Genomic DNA, 12,146 nt, shown 5'->3' on the forward strand with positions numbered 1-12,146 from the left:
ATAAAATTATGGCAGTGATAAAGGTGTGATCTATGGTGTGGATAAATGACGAGTGATCATGTATTTACAAGTTGGAGGCGGGATAATAGCACGAATGCTTCTCAAGGCCTTTGCGCCCAAGGCCGGGAGGCAGGTGCTTCTTTGATAGTTACCGCAGCAGCAGCCTCAATCATGAGGCCGCGCTACGGAGCGCCTGGAAAATAACGTTGAAGTTATGGACATCTTTTAGAAATTCGAAGAGAGACTGATATTTAAAAAGTGGTTCTCTGCCAATGAACATACCGGGATGAAGTGGGAACTGCAGGTATATTGATGAAAAATGCTTTTTTCTGAGAGCGTCCAGTTCCGTGCATTGCAGTAGGGTGTGGAGTACAGTTAGTGGATCGCCACAGTGATCACACAGAGGTGGATCGCCTCCGGACAAAAGATATGAATGTGTACCATGTGTGTGGCCTATCCTCAGTCTGCAAAGTGTCACTTCTGTGTAGCGTGACTTCGATACCGGCGGCCAATTACCCAGATGCGGTTTGACAACGTGTAGCTTATTTCTTATCTGCGTATCCCATGTGCTCTGCCAAAAGGCCCTGAGCTTTCTTTTGAGGAAGGGTTTTAAATCTAGTGGGGGAATAGCTACGAGTGTATTGGAACTGTTTTCTTGGGCGGATACTGCTAGGTGATCCGCCAGTTGCCTGGAATCTCGCGGTGCCCTGGCACCCAGCACACTACAAATGTTGTTCGAGTGTGTATATAGCGAATAAAAGAGAGTATAGCGAGACAAGGACAGGGTTTTGTGTTTTTTCAGACTTTTTAAGGCTTTCACCACGCTTAGGGAATCCGTGTAAATAACTGCATTTTGTAGTTTTGATTGTTTTATGTGCTTAACAGCCGCAAGTATCGCGTAAGCTTCCGCTGTGAAGATACTTGAGTTTGGGTGCAGAATACCGGAATCAGAAAAGGATCGACCAACCGCTGCGTACGACACAGAAGTATTGGACTTTGAGGCGTCTGTAAAGAATTCTGGACAAGTGTACTTGCGCTGGAGTTCGAGGAAGTGTGTACGGATATGTGCAAGTGGCGCGTGTGCTTGGTAACTTCCATGAAGAAACATCACAATCTATAAGCTGCCACTGCCACGGCGGGAGATGTGGAGTGGGAGCCATTAGAGAGTGTTCGAGAAGTGGCACACACCGTTTCTACAGCTAGCCCCTCACGCGAAGCGTAGGGCTGTGTCATCGAAGGACGGTTGTCGAAAAGGGCAGAGCTGGACAAATCATTGATTGTGGAGTGTGAGGGGTGTTCCTTGTTGGCGTTCACCTTCAGAAAATACAAATGATAAGTAGCATCTCTGTAGGTGGAGCGACCACTCGTTCGATTCGGCGTAGAGGCTTTCTACGGGGCTAGTTCGAAAGGCGCCCGTAGATAGTCGAATGCCTAGATGGTGGACAGGGTCAAGCATCTTTAGGGCGCTTGGCGTCGCAGATTGATAGATTATTGCCCCGTAGTCTAGGCGAGTGCGTATGAGGCTCTTATACAAGTTCAACAGACACTTCTTGTCACTACCCCACGTAGTGCATGACAACACTTTTAGAACATTCATTGTTTTTATGCATTTGTTTTTTAAATATTTAATGTGTGATACGAACGTAAGCTTACTATCCAGAATTAGGCCTAAGAATTTGTGCTCCGTCTTCACGGAGAGATGTTGACCATGCAGGTCAATATCTGGATCAGGATGAAGGCCTCTCTTTCGAGAGAACAGGACACAGGTGCTTTTTTGGGGATTAAGACTAAAACCATTCTCATCTGCCAATTTGGAGATCTTGTTCAGCCCTAGCTGGACCTGCCGCTCACACATGGAAAGGTTGCACGATTTAAAACCGACCTGGACATCGTCGACATATGTGCAGTAAAACATATTTCGTGGAATGCAAAGACGCAAGGAATTCATTTTGATTATAAAGAGTGTACAGCTAAGTACACCACCCTGTGGCACTCCGGTTTCTTGAAGGAATGGTCTTGATGGAACATTTCCTACTCGGACACGGAACGTACGATCCGACAAGTAGCTCTCTATTATATCTAGCATTCTACCACGTACACCAAGGTGGGACAGGTCTCTTAGTATTCCGAAGCGCCATGTCGTGTCGTAAGCCTTTTCCATATCGAGGAACACAGAAAGAAAGAACTGCTTGTGGGCGAATGCGTCACGGATTTGTGCTTCGATACGTAATAGGTGGTCGGTGGTGGATCTACCCTCGCGAAATCCGCACTGGTACGGGTCAAGTAGATTGTTTGTTTCCAGGAAATACATAAGTCGGCGGTTTATCATCTTTTCGAAAAGTTTACACAGGCAGCTTGTAAGTGCGATGGGCCTGTAACTCGCAACGGAGGATGGATCCTTGCCCTGTTTAAGAATGGGGACGACGACCGCCTCTTTCCAAGACGAGGGGATCTCGCCGGAAAACCAGATGGCATTGTACAAGGACAGTAATGTTTTTGCGTTTCGGCAGGTAGGTTTTTCAGCATGTCATATGCCACACGGTCGGAGCTGGGGCTGAATTACTGCAGCAGTTAGCGATGCCTGCAGCTCAGCTAAGGAGAAAGCTCTGTTATACGCATCGTGTTTTGTGGTTTTGCGCTCTAATTTCTGTTTTCTATTGTTGTCCTGTAGCGTTGGAAAGCCTCGGAATAGTGCGACGAGCTGGACACATGTTCAAAGTGTGCTCCCAGGAAGTTCGCCTGGTCTTCCAGGGTGTCGCCTTCTGTGTTTACTAATGGGGGTGAATACGCTTCTCGCCCTCTTACTTTATTAAACCTGTTCCAGACTTTTCCTTCGTCCGTATACGAGTTTATACTAGACAAAAACCTCTGCCAACTCTCTTTTCGCGCCTGTCGGCGTGTCCTCCTGCCTTGGGATTTTATATGTTTAAAATTCTCTAAATTCTCTGCTGTCGGGGAGTCCCTAAGCATCCTCCACGCCTTGTTTTGCTTGTTGCGTGCTTTCTTACATTCGTCGTTCCACCACGGAACACGCCGTTTGGGAGATGTGCTGCTCGTTTCGGGAATGCATTTCGAGGCAGCATAAATTATAAGAGCTGTAAAATACTGTACAGCATCATCTATGGTTAGTGCGGACATCTCAGCCCATGTCACGTGAGTAAGATTTCGGTACTCTTCCCAATTGGCTGAGTCGAGCTTCCATCGAGGAACTTGCGGCGGAAGTTGGTTTTGTTTCGGCATACTTAGGATTATCGGGAAGTGGTCACCCATACGGGTTTTTAAAAACACTCCATTTAAAATACGGTAAAGCGTCGGTGATGAAATACTAAGGTCTATGGCAGAATATGATTTGTTCGCGAGGTTAAAATATGTTGGCTCCTTTATGTTCAGTAGACATGCTCCTGAAGAATACAGAAGTTGCTCAATAAGACGACCTCGCGCATCGCAGCGAGAATCGCCCCACAGGCTACTGTGTGCGTTGTAGTCTCCAAGAACCAAAAATGGTTCGGGAGTTCCCCTATTAATGATTCTAATTCGCGTTTCTGAAGGTGATAATGTGGTGGTATGTACAGGTAACAGATGGTAATGAGCTTTCACAAATTACGGCTCGGATGGCAACTGCCTCAAGGGCCGTTTGGAGCTTGAGATGTTGACATGCCACACTTTTGTCAGCTATTATGGCTACACCACAGAAGATGCAACAGCATCCTCGCGATCTTTTCGGAAAATTAAGCGTTGTCGGAGGAAGTTTGTATGCCTAGATGTTAAGTGTGTTTCTTGGACACACAGCACCTTTGGATTAAATTCGTTTAGAAGTTCTTGGATGTCGTCTAGGTTACGCAGTAATCCTCTGACATTCCACTGCATGATTTTTACATGTTGAAAAAAAAATTGTGCTGTGTGTCTCAAGAGTGGTAGATTAAGGCTTACTTAACAGGGCCCTTGCCAGGCCCTGTAATTGGTGTTCTGTCTTTCTTGGAGCGGTCGAGCGAAGCTCGCCGCTCCTTCGGCGCTGTCTGCGCCGTTTGACTTGGACTGGTGTCCATAGCCTCTTGCGGGGCATTGGACGCCCGTTCCAAAGACTGATGTCTACTTCGCGTAGACTTCGTCTGGGGCGACGAAGTCTTGGACCCACCGCGCCGGAGGTCGACGTGCCCTCCTTAGCCTCTACGGTGCTAGAGCTTGTAGTGGCCACCGGTGTGATCAGGTTTGGTGTGGTCGTATTCGGAGGTGGGCAGGGCAGCCTTGGCTACTCCCACCGTGGGAGCGGGTGGCGCTTGCCTCGGCACGCTGCGCGTGGTCCGGGCAACCGCGATAGGCCGTTGTGGTGCCGCCCCCTGTCGCACCACTTCGGCAAAAGACGTTTTGAAAGCGAAGGACGGTGAAAGACGTTGTCGCGCTTCACGGAACGTTTGTTCTCTTTGACTTTTAGCGTTATTATTTCTTTTTCTTTCGTCCAAGTTGGACAGGCTCTGGAGTACGCAGGGTGGTCTCCATCGCAGTTCGCGCAGTGTGTCTCATCGTGAGTGCATTCTTCGGCAGAATGGCCCGTTGTTCCGCATTTAGGACAAGTAAGCTGCCCTCGGCAGCTCTCTGACGCATGGCCGAACCGTTGGCATTTAAAGCAACGTCGCGGGTTTGGAATGTATGGTCTAACATGAAGTTTCACATAGCCGGTTTCTAGAGTCTCAGGTAGGGTAGTAGAATTAAAAGTGAGTATTAAATGTTTCGTCGGGATTTCGTTGTTGTTTCGCCTGATTGTGATGCGCTGGACATTTACTACATCTTGATCTTTCCATCCATCTAAGAGTTCTGCTTCAGTGAGTTCTACAAGGTCTTCGTCGGACACTACGCCCTTCACAGTGTTCATTGTGCGATGTGCTGTCACAGAGATCGGAAAACTGCCAAAAGCCACAAGGTGTCCTAGTTTATCGTACTGTTCTTTGTCGCGGACTTCAAGAAGAAGATCTCCGTTTCCCATCTTCGTAGCTTTATAGCCTGGGCCAATTGCATCCGTCAGCGACTTTGAGACAAGAAAAGGTGACATAGTTCGGACTGTTTTGGTTTCATGATTACTGTGCACAACGTGGAACTTGGGAAAAGCCTGCTTCTGTTTAGCGAAAAGTGATGTATCTTCGGTGCGCCACCTTTTGAGGGAGCGATCAGGATGTGAGGGCAGAGCGTTTGCCATGAGGGACTAGTAAAGTTCGGCGGCGATGGTGGCCACCCACCACCGAGCCCAACAAGGGGACGCTACAAGGTTGAATAACACTTGGAGACGTCAGCCATGCATCGCCGCTATAACCAAATATACCTATCCGAGGTTGGATAACTACACAAGGTTAACCCTCGCCGCCTGGAAAATTGGGAAGTAAACGGAAGAGAGAAGATGACAGGATAGATTTAAAGTAAGAGCGAAAGACGAAGATGTAGGAAGAGAGACATAGGAAGAGGCGACTGCCGAATTCCCCTGGGTGGGTCAGCCCAGGGGTGCCGTCTACGTGAAGCCGGGGCCAAAGGGGTGTGTTGCCTCTGCCGGGGGGCCTTAAAGGTCCAATCACCCGGCGTCGGCTCAACCCCCAGGATCCCCTTTTCCCCGGACACGGCAATGCCACGCACGGCTAGGCGTGGGAGGGGGTCGAAACCCCCCGTTAGCTCGGGTCCGTGGTGTCGCTACACACCAAACGCCTGCTCGCGCAGACGCCCCTGCGGGGTGCAGGAGCTCGGAAAAATGTCCCGGCTTGTCTCTTGTGGTGACCACGGATTTGGGCGGGAAACTTAGCTTGAAGTTGGGCGGCGCAAGCACGACCGGAACGATGTCGTGCTTGAACGCTTCGTAGACGAGATCGCCGACACTTTCAAAGCAGGCTGGCGTCGATGCCACCACGATGAACTTGAATTTCTTGGCGATTTGCGCGACGCAGTCGGTTGGCGACTTGCACTGACTGGCCCCACAGTCGGGTAGTACCTGCAGGTCGGTTTGTTTCATGTCATCGAGGTCATGCAAATCACCGAGGACGTCCACAAGGACTTTATCACGGCGACTCCTTTCTCGCTCCTTCTTGAATTTTCTAGTTCGCAAGTTGAAGCAATCCAGGCGGCGTCCCGCCTTTTTACCATAGCTAACGGCGGACTCTGGATGAAGGTAGACGATAGCATATCAGCAGTTGACGGAAATCCAGGGACGAAACTCTTGTGGGCGATACGAACGACGGCGTCCTCACGATGGGCCATGGTCCAGTTAAAGAACTGCCACAACTGGAGGGGCAATGATGAGGGCTTTCCCGTGCCCTCGACGTGCGAAATGGCTTCTTCAAGATCGCCATCCACAGGAGTCGGGATCGCCGGTGTGAGTGCGTGCCCAGAACACCCACAATTGGTTCGATGCACGCTTTCTGGGAAGGTCGCTCACGTTCACGAGGTCGACATGAAAAACAATGGCGTCACTTTCCATGAGGAGGCTCCGGTCGTGAGTCACAGAGCATGGCAGCAGGGAGGAGTTGCCGCCGTCGTAGTGACCATCGGTGAAGTTGCACGCGGCGTTTTTTGCGGCCTTTTCGACGCGATAAACACTGGAATTCCCGGAAGGTGAACCGGTCCAAATCAGGATGCGGGGGATCTGTGCGTCACCGTAGTATCGATACTGCCATTCGATCCATGATGTCATTTCAAGTATTGGTGGGGGCGATAAAGACGGTGGTGAAGAGAAACAGGAGTAGGCAGATGAACCCGCTTGAACAGCTAATACTGCTAAGCCCACCAGGAAAGCCCCAGTGATACACCGGCGTTGGTATTCAGGCAATGGCTGGGGCTCGGGGACATCATCCTGGTTCGCTGCGTCAGCCATGGCGAAACTGCAAAGAGTACATTTTCAAATTTGCGTTAAAGCAGTTTCAAAGCGTTGAGAATCTTTGGTAAAAAAAAACTAAGTTCGATTCACCACGGCTGACAGTTGAATAATGAAAGAATAACCCGAAACGCAGTGGACAGTGGGTATCTTTGATTTTCGGACTTCTCGCAGTTCACTGGCAGCCAGAGCTAGCCAGAGGGTCAGCCAGCTAGTTCAGGTCGGGACAGGAAACAACGTCGCGGTCACGTGTGTGGAAATCCCGAGACAACCCGACGCTGTCGGAAGATTGCAACATCGAACGCTGGGACAGTCTGCATAAATGTAAACAAACGCTACCGCCGTTGCAGCAAAAGAAATTTTGCGCCGCATGCGCGTTTGTTTTTTCTGCACTGCTTTCTTGGAAAGATGTGGCTAGGTTTGCTGAAGTGATATTCTCGAGCATACGCATTCGGGATACGATAACACACGTTTGCAATAATCTCGCGCAACCCGCCTCGTCCGCGAACAAAACAGCCAGCTGGAGCACGGCGCCTCCAGCACCATGCATGGTGAGCTGCCGTGCTGCCGCTAACGGCTTAACCAGCTCTCGTCTGCTTAGTACATGTAACAGTCGCTGCACAACACGATCCGAAATCTCGCGAAAGTGATCGTGTCCCCAAAAAGAGCTCGAGGATATACCTGCTCGGCTATCGGGTTCTACGTCGCACACACGCGTTGACCAGCTTGCGTTTTGTCTTAGCTTGAGACATGTGGCGGTATCGGTACCGCGAGTTCATGTTATATTTGAAATAAACCTCTGTGTGACGTAGTCTTCAACTCGTTTCGGCAGATGTTGCCTGGGCCTCTTTTCCAGTCCTAAATGGCACTTCGAAAAATCTCATGTAGCTCAGCTCAGCTTTATTTAAGCTACTAGGTGATGACAGTGCATACTGCATGGAATCATTACGAAGAGATGGAAAAAGGCAAAGCCAACGATGAAATAAGCAACGAAAGTATGTACACATTTTTGAATTCATCTCCGTTTTTTCACATGGACGCGTCGTAGCTTAACATAATACCACACCACATATATTGGCCCGTAGATCGAAGTACGCTCGCACGCCGTTTGCGACCAACGAGCATCACACAAGAAACAATGTCGCGATCGCTATTGTTCAATCAGTGCATTTCATCAACATCGAAGACCTGGTTGAAATAGCTAAGTTCTGAAGGGGTTCACGCACGCACACATACGACGGAGCCAAATAACTGATTCGATCGCAGTCGTCATCGCTAAGTGCACAGAAAGCACACAAGACACCACAATCGAATACTACTACGGGACAAAATAAACTCGAACTCGAAGGGGTCTCCAGGCGTGCGTAACGCGGGACATGTGCACGACGCAGTTAGAACGCGACAGTTCGCCGCGTCGTTCACGGAAGGCAACGTCACCCGACACAAGAAAAGCAAAAAACACATTAGCTTCAAATGCTCGCCGTCACTCGTAAGCGCACCATCTCGCACGGCGGAACGGGCTTCAAAAGAAAACGCCGAGCGTAATGACAAGCGAAGGTGTAGTCCTGAAGCGCACGCATTGCAATCCGTTGAGTCCTCACAAAGATCACGGCGAGCGCGCATTGTCTTTTTTCGGCGTCTGCTTGCCCGAAAGCGGCGCGAAACCTTCCAGAGCTTCCACAACAAGATTGTCCTGGAAGGTTCGTCCAGCTCGCGAAAAAAGAACGCAGACCGGTAGTGCCCCGCGCGTGGGGCGGAGTAACCCGAGAAAAACGAACGCGCTCTGGCTGGCTCTGGTAGCCCACGGGTAGCCAGACGTGCAAAATCTTAGAGCCCCAGTACGTTGCAAAAAGCGCTTGACCGGCGACGAAAGAAACAAGGTTAATGTTACATTAAGTGCGGTTATGGGGACATACAAACCTTACGATATTGGAGTTCAAGCTAAATGCCCACTTTACTCAAGCAGAGCAATATGGCCCCAGAAAGCGCGAAGCGTCAGTGACACAAATAACGCTAGGGAAGCGAGCAAATTGCGAAGGTTCTGAATGGAAGCCTCACATTAAGCAAATACAGTTTAAAGGGCGAAATGATCCACCATACCGAGAGAAACGCCGCAGGCAGCAAAGTCGATGAGCAGAAACCTTGATGTCGGGCGGCGTTTACTGTACTTTCTGGCACTATTACAATACTTGTGTGCAGCTGTGAATGTGAGCTTCTTGGAGACTATGTTGAGCGGCCATGGGCCACCTGCACTTTTGAGGTTTATCACAGAACGTTTAAAAAGCGACGCACTGGTGGCGGCGCCAGTTGTCGTTGTGAACGGCCAGCTCGGTCCATCGACGCATTTACAGCATTGGTGACGTGTCATTCGCTAATCATCGCCTTCAGTTTGCCTTGATGCAAATGCTTGCTTCAATACATCAGAAGCAGACGGATTTGAGGGTGTGATCATGCTTCTTGCTCTTCATACGGCACTCAGCTTTATCGCGTGTAGGAACTAATAAAATATGTGTTTCGACTGCATTGAAAAATGAATGAAATAGTGCACGTGTGGGTGTTTTTTATCGAGATACAAAAGACACCCGTGGTACACTGAAGCAGCAACATACCGAAAATCGCTGTAAAGATTTCATGGCTATTTTATGACTGCGCTATTCATATTCAGAACACGTCCACATTATATATCAAAATGGTATACGCTTCAAAAAATCTGTTGATTTGTCGACGTTTCGATCGGAGACCAATATGTATATATATTCAAAGGGAATATGCAGCGGGTATTCTAGGTACCGCTAAAAACCCGGTACGCGCTTCAACGCTAACGTTTTGGGCGGTCCATGGCCTAAACGTTAGGAATAGTACGATTGGCTTCGTGTAAGCGTATCCGCTTCTCACCTCACAAACACACCCAATGTGGTCAAAGTTAAGTCGACGGGTTTTTAGGAGCGAAGCTCCTTTGGCCCGCACCCCGCCGTCGCCGTTGAAGCTGCCTTCTCTTAAGCATCACTTTGGGTTGCAGTGACCGGTGTTTAACAGGAAATGTTTAGGCCTTGAACGGTTTGGTTCTAGAGCACCAGAAATTCGAGGTCGAAATATATAAGCTCTGTGCACAAGTGGTTAAAATGGTCGTCTTCACTTTCACCACCTTTATTGTGGATTGTCAGATGACTCCCATCACAGTAGCGCGCTTCGTCGAATGCAGTAGCAGACGCTCTCCCCACCCGGCGCCGGCGCCGGCGCAAAAAGACAAGGAGCGCGCGCGGCATTCCGTCGCAGCCGTAGAAGCTCCCCGCCGCATCACCACTCGGACCTCTCTCCCACCTCTCGTCTCCTCGCGTTTCCCTGCGCTGCGCGCGCCGCCCTCAATCGCTAAATGGTGCCCGCCACCGTGCGCAGCAGACGCTTTCCCCACCCAGAGTAGGGTGGCTAATGCCTTCCTGAAAACCAGCAGCGACATCAGGCGCGCATAGTAGTTTGCGTCCCCTTTCTCAGGATCTTGGCTCATCGGTTGTATTCGTACAGGGAACTGTTACTTTTTTTTTAATTAGGCGCTTAGATGTACGTGAAGACCACCTCTACAATGAGGTTTTAAGCCGACGGGGACATATGAGATGGTATTTATTGATGTTGGTGTCTTTATTAACGAAAATCGAACTACTATCTTGTTAGTGGCTGCAGTAAGCAAGCATGTTTGTTTTGCAAAGTTGAGCGCAAACGCGTTTTTGCAGTTTCATTGGGCAGAATTCTTCTAACGCATCCGTGCTACAACATATTGAACTGTGAATGCCTGTGAAGTTTAACTTCCATTCGCTAGAAAACGCATGCAAGACAGCGAGGACCTCTGCAAAGATGCTCCCTTTTGTGACGTGCCTCAGGTATTCAACAACTAAGTGAAAGCATAGGCAAAACCAATAACTCCCCTCCCCTCTCTCTCTCTCGGCTTGTTCAAGGAACAACAGCGGGTTTGGCATACGCAGTACACTTTATCGGGTTACAGCCGATCGCGGAAGGTGATTTTACGGCACGTTTTCTGTACGATTTCAGGTCGGACTGGTGCATTAACTTGTCAGTCTGCTGGTTGCATTGCCGAAGACTGCTCCAGCAATAGCGCTGCCCGTCTAACGACAATCAAGCAAAGCGTTGGACACCACTGTGCTGCCATGGCTGCTTCCACGGACACAAGGTAGTCAACAGAAAATGAAAATGGAAATGGTACTTGCAGTGACCAGGACAAATGCCCTATTAGCGAAAGGCTGTACGCGGCTCGACAACCACATCGTGCACTTCCATCTAGGCTCTATGCACCTCTCTATCCACCGTGGGAATCAGTTTCACGCGAAGCAGTGGAAGAGTAGTGATATGCTGCATTTTTTTGGCTTTGAGCCAAGCGTTGCGTGGTGGATCTACGTGTTTTTGTAAGTGTAGTAGTTGTGTGCACATCGCGGGCTTACCAGACACGTCGAGAACACTGGCGTTTAACCGGTAACTTAAGGTCTCACGTAATATCACCACTCACGTTAGAGCATACTCGGCACAGACGTCAGTTTCGTGAAAACGAAGTGCACATTACGGTGCGTTTATGTGAATATTGTAACGCACAGTTCAAAAAAACACACTTTAATAAACTATAGCGAGTTGGGCGAACTTGTGCCCGAGAAGGAAGCAGGAGATGACTAAAACGGAAGTCTCTGAGCAGCTCTGGAGAAGAGTCCTCTTGCCAGCTCTCAAGCTACACCTCTTCTTCTTCTCTTCCTCTGCTTGTGTCCCGCGCGGGTCGCGCGCAGCTGTTCTGGCCTGGGTCAAGCAGGCACGCGCTCTCAGCCACACATTTACCTTCTTTCGCACGTATGCCACAAACAATTGGGAGGGCGCAAAAATCGTCCTGGGCGCGTAGTTTGAAACCACATTGTGTCATTACCCCCTTTCGAGAGTGCATCGTCCCGATGCCGATTAGCAACTGGTTTCCAGGCGATCGTTTACAACACCTCTTGGTGATTGCAGTTGCCGTCAAGCAGTGTGGCGTCTCGATGTTTCATTCCCTGTCGTAGTAAGGTTTCATTCTGACGACATGCACATTTCTGTGCGATGCCGCCGTCGTGATGAGATTCCTGTCCCTCCGGAACAACTTCGTAATTCACGGAGCCAAGACGGCGGAGCACTCTGTATGGACCAAAGTAGCGGCGTAGCAGCTTTTCGGATAGGCCACGTACCCGTACGGGAATCCACACCCATACTCTGTCTCCCGGTGCATACTGGACGTCTCTCCGTCGCAGATTGTATCGATGCGTGTCGGCTTTCT

Source organism: Rhipicephalus sanguineus, chromosome 11 (genome assembly GCF_013339695.2).
Source record: "Rhipicephalus sanguineus isolate Rsan-2018 chromosome 11, BIME_Rsan_1.4, whole genome shotgun sequence".
Classification (NCBI taxonomy): Eukaryota; Metazoa; Arthropoda; class Arachnida; order Ixodida; family Ixodidae; genus Rhipicephalus; species Rhipicephalus sanguineus.